General features: G+C 38.8%; 1 protein-coding gene across 1 annotated transcript in view; it reads left to right on the top strand.

Moving 5' to 3' along the window:
* The first annotated feature begins 17,211 nt into the window (after positions 1–17,211).
* The window catches only part of smarca2 (SWI/SNF related BAF chromatin remodeling complex subunit ATPase 2), a 58,400-nt gene continuing 57,344 nt past the window's right edge, over positions 17,212–18,267 (top strand). The window contains exon 1 of the mRNA XM_080895215.1: positions 17,212–17,344. The gene's annotated coding sequence lies outside the window, so the exon portion shown is untranslated. The remainder of the gene's footprint in view (positions 17,345–18,267) is intronic.

Below are 18,267 nucleotides of genomic sequence, written 5' to 3'. Positions count from 1 at the left end.
GTTTAACATAGTTACTTAAGGAATGTGGCTTTTGTGTTCAAATTCTTATTTTTCTTATTTAAGTTTCTTATTTAAATTCTATTGTGAAACTATTTGTAAATATATTAATAATAATACTATTATATTATATATATTATTTTTTTATAAAAAAAATTACACATTATTGCCAGGCTCTTTGTTCTTGTTCCAATGTTCAATTTTTGTTTCAGTATTTATTTGTAACAGTATTTTTAACCTCCTTTAACCTTATTTATTTGTTTAACTGTCATGTTTGTTGTTATTTAATTAAACAAATTCCACTGAGAAATTCAAAAGTATTAATGTTTTTTTTTTTTTTTTTTTTCAGTGGCGGGGGGGGGGCACCATAAAGCATTTGTGCTTAGGGCACCCAAATGGCTAGCAACGGCCCTGACTGGAAAGGTCTAAATGGTTTACTGGTACTAAATTGACCAGGGGTAAATTTGTGAGTTTTGTGTCATCTGTGGATAACAGCAGTGAAAATATACCTGAGGTTATACTAACGATCTGTATGTGCTGGTTATGTTTTCCTGTACACACTCTAGCATGATGTGTCAGGACCATGAGGACAATGACACATTCTAAAACAAAAATATGCAGAATTAACATGAATGAATTACGGTGAATTTCAAGTGTTTCCCTGCAGGCTGCTTGGTTTTACTGTCAGTCTTAACACATTTTACCTTCTTTCATCAACAGGTTTCTACTGGTCACATCGTTATTCCCTCCTCTCTCTGACTGCAAATCAAATTCCTCTTGAAGACTGCAGTGGGGCTGCTACGCGCTGGCTTAGAGCCAGGCCTGTCTGCATTTCAACGATGGACTCGCACAGCAATTTGCCTGAACAAACTTATCCCAGCTGTACGGCTAAACCTCTGGAAAAGACATCACTGCGACAATTTCAGGCATGTTTGACTTTTCAAATGGATTTTCAGAGATGTTCCTTCCTGTAGCTGCTGTTATTTGAGTCAAAATAAAAATAGAATCAAAGACGCACACCTCCTAAAGATGGCATTCAGTCCATGTGCGAGCTGTTCTTTTAAGTCAGAGTGGAAACATGTCAGGAGATGAATAGCAGGACAATAAAGGCTTTGACTGTACTACAAAATGACACCACCAATAATAACCTTACCATAATAATGGAGAGGTATAAAAACAGATGTTTTAAAAAGTGGAAAAGTCCATGAAAAGAAAAATAGATTAAAAAGCAAACATGCCTCTGATGGTCCGGACTCGTCCTTCCCGCACTGTATGAGGTTAAAAGGATCAAAATCTACTACCCATTAAAACTGAAGCATACCTCGAAAAAGTACATGAAATGTGAACCAATATAAACAGTAATATTTCAATTTATCAAATAACACCTTTAGTAAGGTGTTAGTAAACACATAAAGCATCACTCCTCCCTCAGTATGTAATATATAAACACAGAAACATTTTATTCCTCATTAATAAGCTCATATGTAACATGACAACATTTTTATAAGAACCAAGACCAAAGACATGCATGCACAACCCTGATATGGATAAGAGGAAGAGAAGGGATAAATGACAGATTCACCTTTTCTGTGTGCACAAACAAGGAAATATTACTTCAGGACAATCTGTGTCTTACAGCATTTATACTATAAACATCCTGAAAATTTAACAGTTTAATGTGATGGACGCTGTGAAATATTCACTGTTTTTGTTGTAATTTCATGCATGTTTATTTAAAACAAAGATACTTCAGTTGATCTAAAGTACTCAGTGAAAAATGTTCCTGTCTTAAACCCTCCCGCAAACTCTGGTGCATACATTTCAGTGTTCTGTGACTCTCGCGTGGTTTTATGCATAAATATTTGCATGTTCTTTCTCACTTTGTGCTTTGTTTCTTTTTCTGTTGTCAGGACAGCTGAGACGTGAGTCTTTACGTCTTTCATTTTCATTTGTAAATACTTTGTAAAGCTTAGCCAGTCGAGGTCATGTAAAAATGTATCGAACTAATAACTATCTGAATTTGCAATTGTAATTTTAATCAAGTGTTTAAAAACATCTCTATTAAAAAACAAACAGTTAGTTCAGCTTATAATTCTATAATCATCTACTTAGATTTTCTAAATCACACCATAATCCATTAATGTAATACCTTATATAGAAACACTGACTCTGTAAAGTATAATGACACTATCTTTAATCACATTATATATGAGCTCATTAATCAGTACTAAAAAATATCTGAGCTCTATAAAAGATGAATTAAGTTTTAAGTAATACTTTATTAGTGCTTAATAGCGTGTAATTAATATGAAGTTGTTACTAGCTGGTGTCTGGTCAGATAAGAGATTCTCTCTTCCCAATTGGTCGCAGCAGATGGCCCCGCCCCTCCCTGAGCCTGGTTCTGCTGGAGGTTTCTTCCTGTTAAAAGGGAGTTTTTCCTTCCCACTGTCACCAAAGTGCTGCTCATAGGGGGTCACATGATTGTTGGGTTTTCTCTGTATCTATTATTGTGAGTCTACCTTACAATATAAAGCGTCTTGAGGCAACTGTTGTTGTGATTTGGCGCTGTATAAATAATATTGATTACTTTGTGGTAAATTACTGCAGTATAGCTAACAGCACAGTCTAACGGCCTCTAACAGCAGCTAACTGGTTTCTGATTTCCATCACTATGAAGCTGTTTCAGGTCGTTTTTTCCCTCATACAGTATTTGAGTGAAATTTGACTCCAGACTTTGAATGACCCGTTGCATTGCCCTCCTTTTCTTCTCTTCTTCTGATTTCTTGGTGGATATACTAATGTGCTTGGGATCATTATGCTGTTGAAAGCAGCACTTGTGGTCCATCGTCAGGTTTTAGACACATGGCTTCAGAGTTCAGGATTCACAGTTTAATCGATTATTGCCTGCTGCCCAGTCGCTGATGCAGACAATAGCATGTCAGCTCATTCATTGCTGCTGTTTGGAGGTTCTTCTGTTAAAAAGCTGTCTGCAGTTTGTATCAAGTACATCTACTGTCACTCGTTCTGGTTAAACAACACACTTCAGCAGCGACACTTGAAAGCGTCACCTGTAAATCCTCTTGAGGTTCTGGTGGGGCGCTCAGCTCTGGACCACCTGAAGATAATTTTATTTAAGGGGGAACATGAGCATAAGTCCAATGTCAGAGAAACCATCATCTTTTTCTCTTTTTTGAAGGTTTCATGCAGGTCTTCTGATATCTGCACAATAAGGTCACACATTTCAGTGGCAATTCACCTGTTGCTTCCTAGAAAAGGTGCACCTGATGTAAAATTTCACAAATATAGCACAAATATTTGATGTCAAAACAAAGACATTTCCTTCTGTTTGATTGCAAAATTTCGGTTTTGTGTGTCATAACCTCCTGAGACTCATCCTGTTCACTGTGTCCTCTGCAGTGGACAAAAAAAGTTAAACTGAAACATCCTTTTTTTCCTCGGTTCTCGGGAGAAAATGCTGCAACATTTACTGTGAAATTGTGCCTCTGTATACCAATCATATTTAACCCTGTAACACATATTTGATACATGAGTTTTTGAGACCTCTCCATCCGGTTGTAGCAAAAATGATACAAATTATGATGATACAAATCATTATTGCAAATGCAAAGTTTCAATTGTTCCATGGTTCAGGCTTCGCATGGCCAAATTTTGTCTGTAAAATGTTTTATGACCCCAAGGTTGTCATGAAAGGCCAGGGAAGCTGTTCTGTATCCAGGTGTCCAGGTGTGGCGTCTCTGTGCACCTGGGAATTATGGGAAATTGTGCCTGAAACCGAGCTAAGATAAGATTAGAAATACTTTATTTATGTCAAAAGTGGTGAAATCACCGAATAAAAGCATCCGGTTGAATCTAAAGGGGAAAAAAGTGAAGAGATTAACAAATAGAAATCTGATATGATACAATAAGAAGGTGAAATATAAAATGAATGCAGGTGTTGTCGTGTTTATATGTGTAAAGTAGACACATACAGCATCCCACTATCATCTAGCTGTGTCCTCTGTATATGCAGCTGTGGACAGAAAAAATATTTTGGTCAACGATGCACCGCACGCAGGAGCAATACGCTGAAAAGCCGAGCATCCACCCTCTGTTTTGCTTTGCCATGCTTCATTTTCTGTTTTCTGTATGCTCCAAATTGAACTCATCTTATTTTGGAGATGATTGCATCCCCTTTTGCCGACTCCAGAGTAAACATTTACTCCGAATAGGAAATAAAACTAGTTGAGTAAAGTGTACAGTACAAGCTCGCTTCTTGGAAAGGCCGCAGAGGAGCGGTGGTTTGGGTAAGAACCAATTGCTGGCTCTGCTCAGACTATCCTGTCAATGAGTCCCTTAATACCATAACAAAACACGAGGCTGACACATACGACGGGCCCGTCTGTTTGTGAACAAGTCATCACAAGATTCCCATCCAGGGTTAGAAAGTTACATACACATCAGTCCTGACACGGAGGACAAAAAAAGCCTTTTAAATGGAGGCCGGTGGGGGGATTTGTATTGTGAAAGGCATGAGAGGAGCGAGGTGTGGCACTTTGACAAGCTCTTTGTGAGCACAGGGCTCACATATTAATTGCAGCGCAGGGCGGCTGCCGTTGCTGTCAGAGAGCTTTGGTGCACAGCGCCGGGTGAAATACCACAGGCTTGAATCAAACGACTAAATACTTATCACACGTATTGTTCTCTCAAAGTGAGTGCTGAGTGTCAGGTCAATGGATGAAGGCTGATGTATCTGAAGGCAGCGTCTGATCCCATTTGTCAGAAGCACGTCTGTCATTACCTCAGTAATGAGTAAGGTCTTGAAATCTGTCAGACTGCACAGAGCTGACAAAACATACATCATCTCCTTTTTACAAACTCTGATAAGAATGGTGTGCATTACAGCAAGTGATGACCTGTATAAACACTGAATACTACAACACTGTGGAAAAAATGCACGCCTAATCAGAGGAAATTCACCGTACATTAGAGGCGGAGAAATAAGGAAAAAAGACACGAGGAAACATAAGAAACTAGAAGTGGGCAAACAAAAGAAACGTGGCTGTTTCACTGACACAGACTAACAATGGAAGCAGAGTTTACATAAAGGTCAAAATCCATGAGAAAATACACCACAAAGTAGCACAATATATCAACTGTGTTAGCTTTGAACACAGCTCTTTGTTGGAGCCTCCAGGCTGACGTACGGCTGTTCAAACACAGTTGTAGGAATCATCTCAACAAAACACATCAGCTCTCTGCTGTCAAACTAAAGACACTCTTTCTCTACGCAAGTGTGGGTGACAGGCAGGCTTGGTGATTAGCTGAAACGCAGTGATGTGAATTGATGATCTGCTATTTTTTTATATGTTTGTCACATTGAAATGTTTCAGATCATTAAACAAGTTTAAATATTAGACAAAGATATAACAGGTAAACACAAGATGCAGTTTCTAAATGAGGGAGTTTATTAAGGGGAAGAAAATCCAAACCAACGTGTCTCTGTGTGAAAAAGCAATCGCCCCCTGAACCTGATCTGTGTTTGACTTAACCCAACATCTGCAATCAAACGTCCCTGAGTTTGTGTCTATGTGTCGGCCTGCCAGTCTGTCACATAGACACAAACTCACATTCACTATTATGGGTAATTTAGAATCACCAGTTAGCCTAACTCTTGGCAGGTCAAACCACAATAAATAGGGAGAGTGTACAGGTGGTGTGTGTGTAGTTGTCTGCCTGTTTACATTTCTCGAATTTCTCGAGTCCAGGAAACTAACCACTCTTACTACACTCAACAAAAATATAAAGGCAACACCTTTGTTACTGCTCCCATTCCCCATGGGATGGACGTAGAGACCTAAAATTCATTCCAGATACACAATATAACCATCCCTCCCAAACAGTGGTCACAAATCAGTCCAAATGTGTGGTAGTGGGCACATCTGCTATATTGAGATAATCCATCCCACCTCACAGGTGTGCCACATCAGGATGCTGATCTGACATCATGAGTAGTGCACAGGTGTACCTCAGACTGCCCACAACAAAAGGCCACCCTGGAATGTGCAGTTTTGTCTCACAGCAAAATGCCACAGATGCCACAAGCAATGAGGGAGCGTGCAATTGGCATGCTGACAGCAGGAATGTCAACCAGATCTGTCGCCCGTGCATTGAATGTTCATTTCTCAACCATAAGCCGTCTCCACAGGCGTTTCAGAGAATATGGCAGCACATCCAACCGGCCTCACAACCGCAGACCTCGTGTAACCACACCAGCCCAGGACCTCCACATCCAGCAGGTTCACCTCCAAGATCGTCTGAGACCAGCCACCCAGACAGCTGCTGGAACAATTGGTTTGCACAACCAAACAATTTCTGCACAAACTGTCAGAAACCGTCTCAGGGACGCTCAACTGCATGCCCGTCGTCCTCATCGGGGTCTTGACCTGACTCCAGCTCGTCGCCATAACAGACTTGTGTGGGCAAATGCTCACATTCGATGGCGTCTGGCACGTTGGAGAGGTGTGCGCTTCACGGATGAATCATGGTTCACATTGTTCAGGGCAGATGGCAGCTGAGAATGTCCCAGTTCTTGCATGGCCAGAATACTCACCGGACATGTCACCCATTGAGCATGTTCGGGATGTGCTTGACCGGCGTATACGACAGCGTGTACTGTGTTAATGCCATAAATAAATAAAGCTTGTAATAAGCGTAATAATAATAATAACAAAGAAATTATTTACAAAATGAGAAAATGTTTAAAATAAAGTAAAAATGCTAAACCAGGATCTCCACAAACACATACACACTGAGTCACACCTTTGTGCGCTCATTGTAAACTTTCTATCCCACTGGGACAGACTGGTCTTTGCTAAAGAAAAGAAAAAAGGTCAGTAATAGTAATAATAACTTTGTATAATGTCTGTTAAGAAATCCAAGGACCAAAGAGTATAACTAAACAAAAGGATGGAGGTTAAGAGTCCCGTGATGAGAACGAGGCTTCAAAAGTAGGCAGTGCAGACGTTTGGACGGATCTAAAGAAATCACAAATCAAAAGCCTTCAGATAGAAAGAAGAGCACAACAACACCGTGATCTTAAATCTTACAGCTGACCTGATAATTTAATATGTAGTTTTTACTAGAGTAACTTTGCCTCATCCAAAGTTCAACACAGTCATTTATCTGCCTTTGTGCTGCCAACATTTGTTTGCTGTCTGCAACAAGCCTGTTTAAGCCCCTTTCTCCTCCCTTTAGACAAAGGTTCTTCTCATTGGCTGCCCCTTGCAAACACAAGGTGTGATTTATATGTTCAGAGCCGGAGCTGTGTGCCCGAGATCATCATATCAGAGGAATCTATGCTCCTTACAATAGTGTTTAAGCTGTGTGACGTCTTATTCTTGATGGTACAGAAGTGGAAAGAATAACCAAACAATCAGACATCGTTTAGACTTCATACATTTAGCGCAGGTTTCTGCAGTACTAGTATTTTAGGAATAAAAAAGGATTTTATTTAGAATATTCACACTAACCTGTGTGAGTGAAAACAAACAGAGCACGTCATTCCTCAGAGGAACCACAAAACAAACACATATGTCTTCCTGAACGGCCGACAGACACATTCCTCCACAAATGCAGACAGACATGTTGCACCCTTCTTTACACCGCAGCACCGCTCAGCCCGTCTGTGCATGTGGTTAAGATGAAGTGGTCTTAACAGCTCGCAGATGCTTGCCGTGCGCTGATGGTGGGCAGGTATTCAGGGCTGACTTCATTCACTGTGACAAGTTTAAAACACATGCTGGCTTTGTAGCTTCAGCTACAACTTGAAAGGCCTGGAAACACATTTGGGTAAAATGAGCCAAACTAACCATTCTGCCCCGTTTGATCCGTTTGATCCAATTGCAGCTCGTGGTGAAAGAAGAGGACACAACTCAATTACAGGTGCCATTAACAGGCGTGGATCAGGAGCTGTTTCTGGTCTATTTGGACTTTAAAACGTTACAGGAAACGTTTTTTATTTATGTTTTTTAAACTAAATTTTGTGGATTATATTCCTGCATTTCCCCTACAGCTTTCCTGGTTTTCCTACGCAACTGTATACTTTTAGGGTCAGAGTGAATTGTCAGGATAATGATTGTTTTTTTCAGCTGGGTGCAAAAAGAAAAGCAGTGAGATGCTGTCCTACAGACCTTACGTCAGTGAGGACACTTAAATGAACATTTTGGGTTTTAAACCTATGTCTGCCATGTTTATTGTGCTGTTCTCAACCCTTGATCATCTGCTTTTATCTTCCACAGGCTTCAGGCTAACGTTCCTTTGCAGTAACACCCTTGAAATCCAGGTAGGGACAGATCTTTCCAGGAAGTGCGAGTGACAGGAAGTGTTTAAACTGTCAGTTACTTATAGTCCTTCATTTATTTTATTTTTTAGAATGAGCCAATAATACTATTTCATACAGCAGCATTTCCAGATGCAGAGCTGTTTGTTTTTTATTGAAAACACTCGGGTGAAGATGCATGATTAGAAAGTACTGGTCCGTCCTCAGAGTGCATTTTCAGGTTTCATTTGGAGGATTTGATTATGCAGAAGTGCCGAGTAAAGTTGACGTTTCAACAGTTGCCCGTGCACTGACTGATTAGACATCAACATCTGTGCTTGTGTGTAATCTGTCCAAAGATATTAGCAGGGTTATCATCGTGCTGCTGCTTTGTCCGGCCCAGGCCACCAGATGTCTGGCAGGCTGTAATATTAAACAGCGTGCTTTAACAATGAATGGCAGAGCACCTGCAACAAAGGCAACTACAAAGGGGCTTCCTCTGACAGCGTTTCCTCTCTTCTCAGCCTCCTGCATGGCCCCTGCACCATCTTGGAAAAAGATCTCAGGGCCGTTGCTCCGGACCAGACGCCGGTCCCCTGAGAGCACTCAAAGGCAGCTCTCACAAATTGAGCACCAACAGGCAGAAGCTGAGGTTGCGGTGAAGGAGGAGGGCACGGTCACCTGCACGTAAATCTCTCCAAGTTCCCCTTTCATGAGACCCGCTCGAAGAGAGCAACAACAAACATGGTCAGAGGGTCAGGGATAAAGCACAGACCTGCAGCTGGACACGTTTAGGAAAATTATTTACAACAGATAATATTAGGCCGAGCTGGACACCCCTGATATCCGAGTCAGTCGCTGAACACCTGCGTTTTCCAGCAGTCTGTGAACATCCACTGTACGTGAAATTTTAAAACCAATGAGGAAGGATGGAAAACAGATGCAGGTCAAATATTCGTAACCTGACACGGTCACATGGCTGCGATGATGAGAGCGACCTGATGATTGGAGAACTGTGGATGCAACTTTAAATCAGAACAACTGAAAGTAGGCGACGTCCAATAAGCATAGGTTGTACAAAAGGAGATGTCTGCTCCTATATGCAAAATACGCATTTATATATTATATATAAGCTTATTGTATTCAAGAAATATTTCATTATGCTGAAAAAATACAACACATCTTTGCAGAGTTGATTTTGTGCCGTTGTGTCTTAAAAACACACAAACTCACCAAAATCAGAAGATCATCGTTCCATGGAAAAATAATGTGATCAGCACATGAAGACACTTCTGTTATTGTCGCGATGATAATGTGACAAAACTACAACAGCAACACAGCTGAGCATAACTTAATGATGACCGACGTCCTAAACACACTCAACCTGTCACAAATGCACAATAATAAGTCCACCAATGTGCCGTGAACGTGTGGGCTCTCAACGTTAAACATAAAACAACACGACGCCTAATTAGCTGATGTTCTTTAATGCCACCTGAGAACTTCTTCATTTGTGCACCAGCCAATTAGAATCCAGGGATCGAGACACTGTTTTTCCTGTCATGTGATGACGCTTGTGTCTGCCTACTGAGCATGTGCAGTTGCTGCATGTCCCTGACTTCTCTCTGAAACTGCTCAAACACACATTGCAGTCAACAGGCCCTTATTTCACTACGCAGCCAAAGCTTTGCTGGTATTTAGTTTATTATATACATTCAAAGTTATATCAGTGCTTTATGTTTATGTTTTTTTTAAATATCAAACATTGTATATAATGTTTATATGTCAACTAGATGTTTAGCTCATTGGTAACTTCTAAATCTGCTTTACTGTCAAATAAACCTGTAAAAGATGGATGCAGCGTCCACGTCTGAAAAGTGAGGACAGCGTGGAAGAGCCACAAAGATGCATTTTTGTTAATGCCCAGCAGGAGGTAAAGAGACCTGCAGTCCAATAGAAGTCTATGGGCAGTGACCCTCAACCCTGACCTGTGAACTCTGAGTTTTTAGGCTCAGTCACACATTTTAATTCATACTGAAAAAGAAAAAAGAACTTTTCAAATGTTGGTGCCTGTGAGTGTGCAGCATCACCTCTGACCCCCCTCACACTTATTACTTATTATGATGCTGATGGGTAGTTACGCCCATCTTCATATGTCACTGCAGTGGTAACACCTGGGAGAGCAGCCACACTGATCACTGTGTTCGATTTGAATCAGTTTGTTTTTTCTCTTTGCTTTTGAGAAATGAAGAATCTTGAAACCAAAAAAGGCAAATGACATCAGACTGAACAGGCAGTCAACAAGATCTCAACAAGGTCTGGGAATCAGTTCACAGTGTGTTATCCTCTGGCTTAACAGTGTCTTCTAAATAATAAATGAACGTGGTTATAACTAGAAATAAAAAGTCAAAAATGAATAAGAGATAAAAGGAAATAACAGGATTTAAGTAAAAAGAGAAAACTTAAGAACTTCCAGCTGCTAATATCAATAATAATTTGTATGTACTGTAATACAAAGAACAAGCAGTGACACATGTAATGTGAACTGTATCACACTAAACAAGCACATTTACTGGTATCTACTCATAACAAACATGGCCGCTTTATTATTTCAGTGCTGCCTGTCTGTGCTGTTCAAACAGCCATTCCATCATCCAGCTCAGAAATAAATCAAGTACACCACAATGTAAGCATTGGTTATTCAAATGGGACTCTCAGATAACACAGAGAAAAAGCAAACAGCTCGCTGCCAAATGTGGCTCATGTAAAACTAATTATAACACAGGCTTTGTTTGCACCTGTGGAGACGCAGTGTGTGCACAAGCCTCTGATTCTGTTAGCCGCTGATGTGACGGCCAACAGGAAATTGGTACTAATAACTTTAATACTTTAATAACTTACTTTTGTCTTTGTCTACTTTCTAATTCTGGAGACATTAATAATAGCTTTGATTGAAACCTATTATTTATTTGTTTATTTGTTAAGATATTTCATAAAATATGTGTGTGTGTGTGTGTGTGTGTGTGTGTGTGTGTGTGTGTGTGTGTGTGTGTGTGTGTGTGTGTGTGTGTGTGTGTGTGTGTGTGTGTGTGTGTGTGTGTTCTACATTTAAGGTCATATATTTTGTGGTTTATATGAATTCTTTATTGTTTCACCGTATCGTCTTTGCTGTCTTCAGGTTGGGATCTGCTTGGATTAGAGCCACCATACACGGCGTCTTTTATCTGCATATTATTTTAAGCACATTTGTCATCTTGCGTATAGACGTTTTATGTGGAATTTAAAAAATAATTGCTCGCATTTGCAATCCAAATTATTTTTCCTTTCATTTGGAATTTTCACTGAGGCCAATAACGTCCTTTGTAAGGCCATGGGAATCAGTTTTATATTTTATATCAGGGGTTGCTGATCGAAAGAGACGTCTCTAAGTATTTCTGGTGTATATGAGCCTCGTAGAGCTGTGCAGGCTTTGTCTGTATAGATGAGTCAAATTAAAAGCAGCCCACATTTAAATGAAAATAAAATAAATGAGTGAATGAGCAACACTGGAAATGGTTTGCTGACTATTTATTTTTACAAGATAAATTTAAAATATAGTTGCCAGGCAAACATCTAATATTAAAATTACCTAACAGGTCGGGAACAATATGTTAGCATAGGGCATTACCATTCAGAGAAACTTGGTATTACATGTGGTGTTCCCCAAGGGTCAGTGTTGGGACCAAAACTTTTCAATGTATACATAAATGATATTTTTGATGTTTCTCAAGTACTTAAACTCATACTGTTCGCAGATGACACCAACATATTTTTCAGTAGCGATGATTATACTGATCTTGTAATGACTGTAAACAGGGAGCTAAAATTAATAAAAAAATGGATGGACATAAATAAATTATCATTAAATATAAATAAAACTAAAGCAATGTTTTTTGGTAATTTAAAATATAATATAGAATTACCAATTATCATTGAAGGTGTACCAATTGATAATGTGAGTGAAAACAAATTTTTGGGAGTTATAATTGATAACAAAATTTCATGGAAACCCCACGTCAGACACATAAAAACCAAAATTTCCAGAAGCCTCGCAGTTTTGAACAAAGTGAAACAATTCCTTGATAAAGATGCACTTCGTACTCTGTACTGTACCCTGGTTCTTCCATATCTTACATATTGTGTGGAAGTGTGGGAAAATACATATAAAAATACAACTAATCCATTAGTCACAGTACAGAAACGAGCACTGCGTATTATTCACAAGGCTGGTTATCTAGATCATACTCACAAATTCTTTCTTCAGGCAAAGTTACTTAAATTCCAGGATCTGGTTAATTACAATACATCCATAATTTTGTATAAAGCTTTTACTAAACTTTTACCGGCAAATTTACAAACTAGATTTGAAATTCGAGAAAAGGTTTATAATGTGAGAGGCTTTGGAGAATTCAAATTACCCAGAACTCGAACAACCCGTAAAGGCTTTTGTGTGTCTGTATGTGGTGTGAAAATCTGGAACAGTCTGAGTTTACAATTGAAACAATGCAAAAATATTCATAGATTTAAATTTCTCTACAAACAGTTGGTCTGGTCACAGTATACTCAATGATGCTTTTAGTGTGCTCTGTAATGTCTGTCCTCTTACCATTGCTGGTATGGATTCCAAAATAAAAAATAAAAAATAAAGTGTGCGTATGTATGTACATATATGTACTTGTGTGTGTAGATATATATGTATGTATATGTATGTGTGTCTGTTACTTGTAGTTATTACTGCCTGTTACCTGTGGTAATGCAATTTATAATTTATATATTCTGTATTCAGTTATGAAGGCTCTAATTGTTGGTTGCGAGCTGCCGTTTAGATGCTTGTATGTGCCCGGGGCTGTTGATGGGTCTGTATGCAATGATGGGCGTAGCTGCGGGAAGTTTATTGTTTTTTTTTGTTGATGAGTGAGTATAGGGGTGGGCTTTAATAAGTTTTCTTCGTCCCACTCCTTTTTCAGGCAAGTTTTGTTTTTTGTTTTGTGTATTTTATGTTCAATATAGGTATTTGTTGTGCCTGAAAATGAATAAATAAATGAATGAATGAATGAATGAAAATGTTTTAATCATTAATTAATCAACTATTGAACTGATTTTATTCCACTATTATTAAGTCAGCCAGTAAGTAAAATGTATAAAATAAGAGATAAAAATCAAACATATAACAATGTAAAGCAATAGAATAAAACAACAAATTAAATTAAATGAAAAACCTGTATGTATAAAAATGTCTTCAGCTGGTTTCAGTGGAGTCTGCACGACGTGAAGACAGTGGGAGTGAATTCCAGCCTTGAGTAAATGTGGCCAGCAGCAGCAGCCTCGTACCTGAAGACCTGATGTTTGAGTATGTCAGAGATAAACTGGGGCTGAGACCATGAAGGGCCCAAAAAATTCAAACTAAAATTTTCTGGCAACCAATGAAGAGAAGCCAAAACTCGAGTATATGCGATTTTCTGTTGGCGCCAGTTTAAAGTTCTGCAGTCTGAAGACCAACCAAAGCTCATTTATTAAAACATAAAAAGATAACAATAACAATAATAATCTTTCAGAATAATCAGAAACTGTATTTTATGCTGATTGGTACCAGAAACAGAAGCACCTTTCAAACCTAATTATTTACTATCAAAAATGACTAAAAGTGTTTTGCTGCTGGAAATATTTGGTATTTAAAAAGTAAAACTCTCACATGTGGTATTCTTTATTCAGTCCCATTCGACCTTTAAAGAGACTAATAAAGCAAAATAGGATATTTCAAAGAAGAGAAAATTGAAGAGCCCTTCTTTGCATTTCTACTTGAATGTTCTTTTGTTTGACCCTTTATTTAAAAACCTTTAGACTTTGAATAAATTGTCATGCCAGTGATTCCCTGAAGCCTTTTACGGAGGGTTTCAAGGTGAATGGAAGCCACAACCACTAGTCCTTTTACTGACAAATGACTGCGGCCAAGCCCTTTCCTGGCTCGGTGAATTTGAAGGGGGTGGTGGCTTTCACCACAAACTTAATTAGGTTTGTTTATTTGGGTAAGATTTACATTCAGGAACCCTGTGCACATCCTTTATAAGGACACGTAAGAAAGGGCAGAATTGTTAAGGAGGGGAAGTTAGGACAAAATGTCGTGAGCAGCTTTGTTTATCGATCTGTGGGGTGCAGGCCATTCAAATGATGGCTGGTCAGGCCTTTGAATACCTTTGAAGGTCATCAGAGTGTCACTGCTCGTGCACAGAAAGTTCACATCAAATAAAACTATTTTTTCAAAAGACTGAAATTTGAAAAATAATCATTAAATATTTGATTTTTATTGCAAATCCTGTTGATTACATTTGAAAATAACCGTAAAACAGACGAGTTTTGTGCATATTTGTAGGATCTGGTGGATCTTATTTTTTATCTACTGTAAAAAATGAGAAATATAAACTTTCTAATGTGAAGCACATGCACATTTCTTCCTGTCAGCAGAAGACGGCCAAAAGGTTTTGGGTGTGTTAAAAAAAAAAAAAAGCCAACAGGGCGTTAAAATAATTTACTTCCCTGAGTGGTTCTGAAAGCCTGACAGCACCAGTTTGTAGAAAGAGTCAGCCTGGAAGTGATCCCAAGGAAATATTTTGAATATATTACCATGCTGAAATAGGCTGTAATCGTTATTGATCGTTATTTTAATTCATTTGGATAAAATACACTTCATGTAAATGCTGACAAATTATGAACTGTACTATGCAGAAAAGAGTAATACTCTGAGTTTAAATAAACAATGTTCAGTAAAAACAGCTTTATCTTTTCATAATGAAAACAAAACACAGTTTCTGATATCAATAGGATGCAAATGGAGCTTTGCGTTGCTGTGCATTATTTGCATGGCTTGCCTTTAAACTCTGCTATCGTCAGACTTGCTAAGTTGGTAAATGTAAACGTGTGCTGCAGTACTCAATCACTCTGGATTTGGCGTGTTTGTTTAGAGCCCAGGCGTGCGGTTCTTCACAGGTGCTTGTGTCAAAGCAGGAGGCCGGCTCGCTGAGGCATCCGCTGGTCAGTGTCTCCATCTAGTGTTGACTCCACAGACTGCATGCAGGAGCGCTTTCCTTAAGCTGCTTTAATGTTACCACAGCAACAGTGCGCAAACACTGTGCTAAGATGTAGTCAGACTGTGACTGACAGCTGACAGCGGCATGATCTCTCATATATTGTGGAGTTTTTAGCTCAGGATGTAAAGTCCACAGAGGCAATGTTGTTGTGATTTGACACTATGTAAATAAAAATGAACTGCAGAAGGTTTTTTTTTTATAAACTACAAAAAGTAACTAACAACATAAAGAGTTCTATGAGATGAAATGTGCAACATCTGCATGTTGTTAGATTTGATTTAATCACTTAATTGATATATTTTAAAGAAGACGATGCTTCAAGGAGAGGAGAGCTGTGCTGACTCAGTGCAGCAGTTTTGTCTGATTGTGGAAAGACAAACACACAGCGATGCAGGAAATACGTACAAGTGCCACAAGATGATGTATGCTGAGACGTTTAATCTCAGTTTAGGTTTAACAATGTCAACTTACTGTTTATTGGCTTTTATGCTTTTTCCATATTTTGCACTTTTAATATACTAGCTACGCCTCACGGATCCCCTAAAAGTGTGTTATTTGTTATTTGCTTTCAGGAGAATTTTTATGTTCTGTTGTATGAATGTAAATGATATCTGCATGAAAAGAGGTTGCTTGTTTATATCTTCATTAATGTAGATGTGTATTTATGGTTTTATGGAGGAAGAATAGCCAAGGCTAAGACTGATAGCATATTTTCATTAAATACAAGCAGCTAGAATACAAAGCAAAAAAGCATAATCACACTTAAAGCTTACTGAAGATACAGCAGAGAGGAGCCTCACCATGACATGGAGTGTTCAGCATAACATTTGCATATTTGTGTTGACCTTTGAAATTGAATTACTTAAGATTATAATATGATTTATTATTATTAATGGAATTTATGCTGTGCCCCTCTACAGACACCCCTCTGCATCCCTTTCTTCACATTTAAACTAGAATCTACTCACACTCATATAGTACCTTTATAGTCTTACTGACCACTTTTAGACTACGAGTCAAATTCTAACCATATATTCATGTAGCACTATACAATTAAAGTATTTTATCTGCTACTATCCACATGGTGATTAAATGAAGGACTCTTATTGGTATTTTACTGTGAAATACTGACAGTAAGAAAAAACTACTCATTTATTAGGATCCTTTCAGACAGTTTCCTTTAAAAGACAATTGAATGACCCACCACTGGCCCAAAGCTCACCATCCCACGGATTCTACGTTGGATCAGGCCTTGTGTCCATAAAGTTTGCTTCTGCATGCTTTTGAAGCTTCGTGTATTAAATGTTAAATATGAATAAAACTTGAATTAAAACTTGAAACAATAAAAAAGTGAGCTTGTATTTTCCTGCTGTAGTGACTAAGAACATATAAAGGCATACATACGTTACATACATACATATTATACACACAGTGCAGTGCATATATGTACAGTCTGTATAACTAATTGCTAATTACTCTGATGTTAAACACAATTATAAAAGCAAAGTATACGTTTTTAAGTATTCATTTCTAAAGGCAGGGAGAAGAGCACTGACAGATGGACAGCATCAAATACGTTATTACAACACAAACCATGTTTGTAATAAACTTTTACATGAGCGGGATATTCGTCCAGGGTGCTGCTCTCAAAGTTACAGCACTGGTCACAGAGCGGGCACACGCCCAGAAACAACACTGCAAGAGTGACAGCGATTCAGCCTATCACCGTTTACGGTAGGTGGGACTTCCGGTGACATTGACAAATCAGTAATGGCGACACAAGAACAACTTAAACATGACAGCAAAACAACACCGAGGGGGAGTGAACTTATGGACAGCAGTCATATTTTGAAGAAATATTATAAAAATTTCATCTAATTATCTGCAATTTCAATCCAGCGAAAAGGTAAAACGACTAACGGTGGTTCGGTTTTGATGAATACTGAGGTGTAACTACTGTTAGGAACTGCTAACTGTCCAAACTTTCTAACACGGACGCAGTTCGCTACATGGAAACCAGAGCCAGCTAACGGGCTATGCTAGCTGACGTTAGCAGATGGCTAAGTTACCCAACGATCGAGCAAAGCGGCAGCGAAAAAACGGCCGAATTTAGGGCTTTTGTGAAACCGCGTGTCTATAAACGCGATACACAAGTTAAATTGTGCGTCTTTAAATGTTAACTAGGTCATGTCAGGTGCTCGACTTTCATCTTAACTTTGATTTTGTCTGCATATCCGTTATGGCCACCAGTTTTTTGGGGAAGCCATGATCCAATCAGAGTGGGCTCTACAGTTGATCGAGCTAACGTTACTGTAACTGTACAGGGACGGTCGGAAAACAGGCCAGCTGGTCCTCCAACAGCGTTTATCTACGTGGCGCTGATTGTTATGCATGTTTTTTGTTTTTCTTATAGGTGTTTATGACATCGCTGTGTTTTCTAACGGTGCAGATACGTTTTGCAGTCACTATGCAGCTCTATAAGTCAATCATGCTATGGCTGTTGAGACCCTGGAAATTTCTGGCTCATAGTGACACTTGTAAGCAGAACATAACGTCAGACACACGTCAGCTAATTCTTTCTATATAAAAGAATCCTTTCACGCAGCCTCGGGTTTTATTATTCTGTGTGCAGGAGAGCTTTGCCTTTAACCCTTGTGCCCTCAAATTTTGCACCCCTTTCCACACCTTCGTGGACAAAAATGTCCACGCACAAAATCTGCCATAAAATACAGCAATAATTTTTCTGCGTGTTTTCATAAATCACCAACTTTAACCTTTTTCAAAATGAGCAAGCGTTAAATGATTTTCAGAATTTTAACCCTTTAAATC

This window comes from Rhamphochromis sp. 'chilingali' (genome assembly GCF_963969265.1).
Source record: "Rhamphochromis sp. 'chilingali' genome assembly, chromosome: 10".
In the NCBI taxonomy this organism is placed as follows: Eukaryota; Metazoa; Chordata; class Actinopteri; order Cichliformes; family Cichlidae; genus Rhamphochromis; species Rhamphochromis sp. 'chilingali'.
This window is presented reverse-complemented; position numbering and strand designations above follow the sequence as displayed.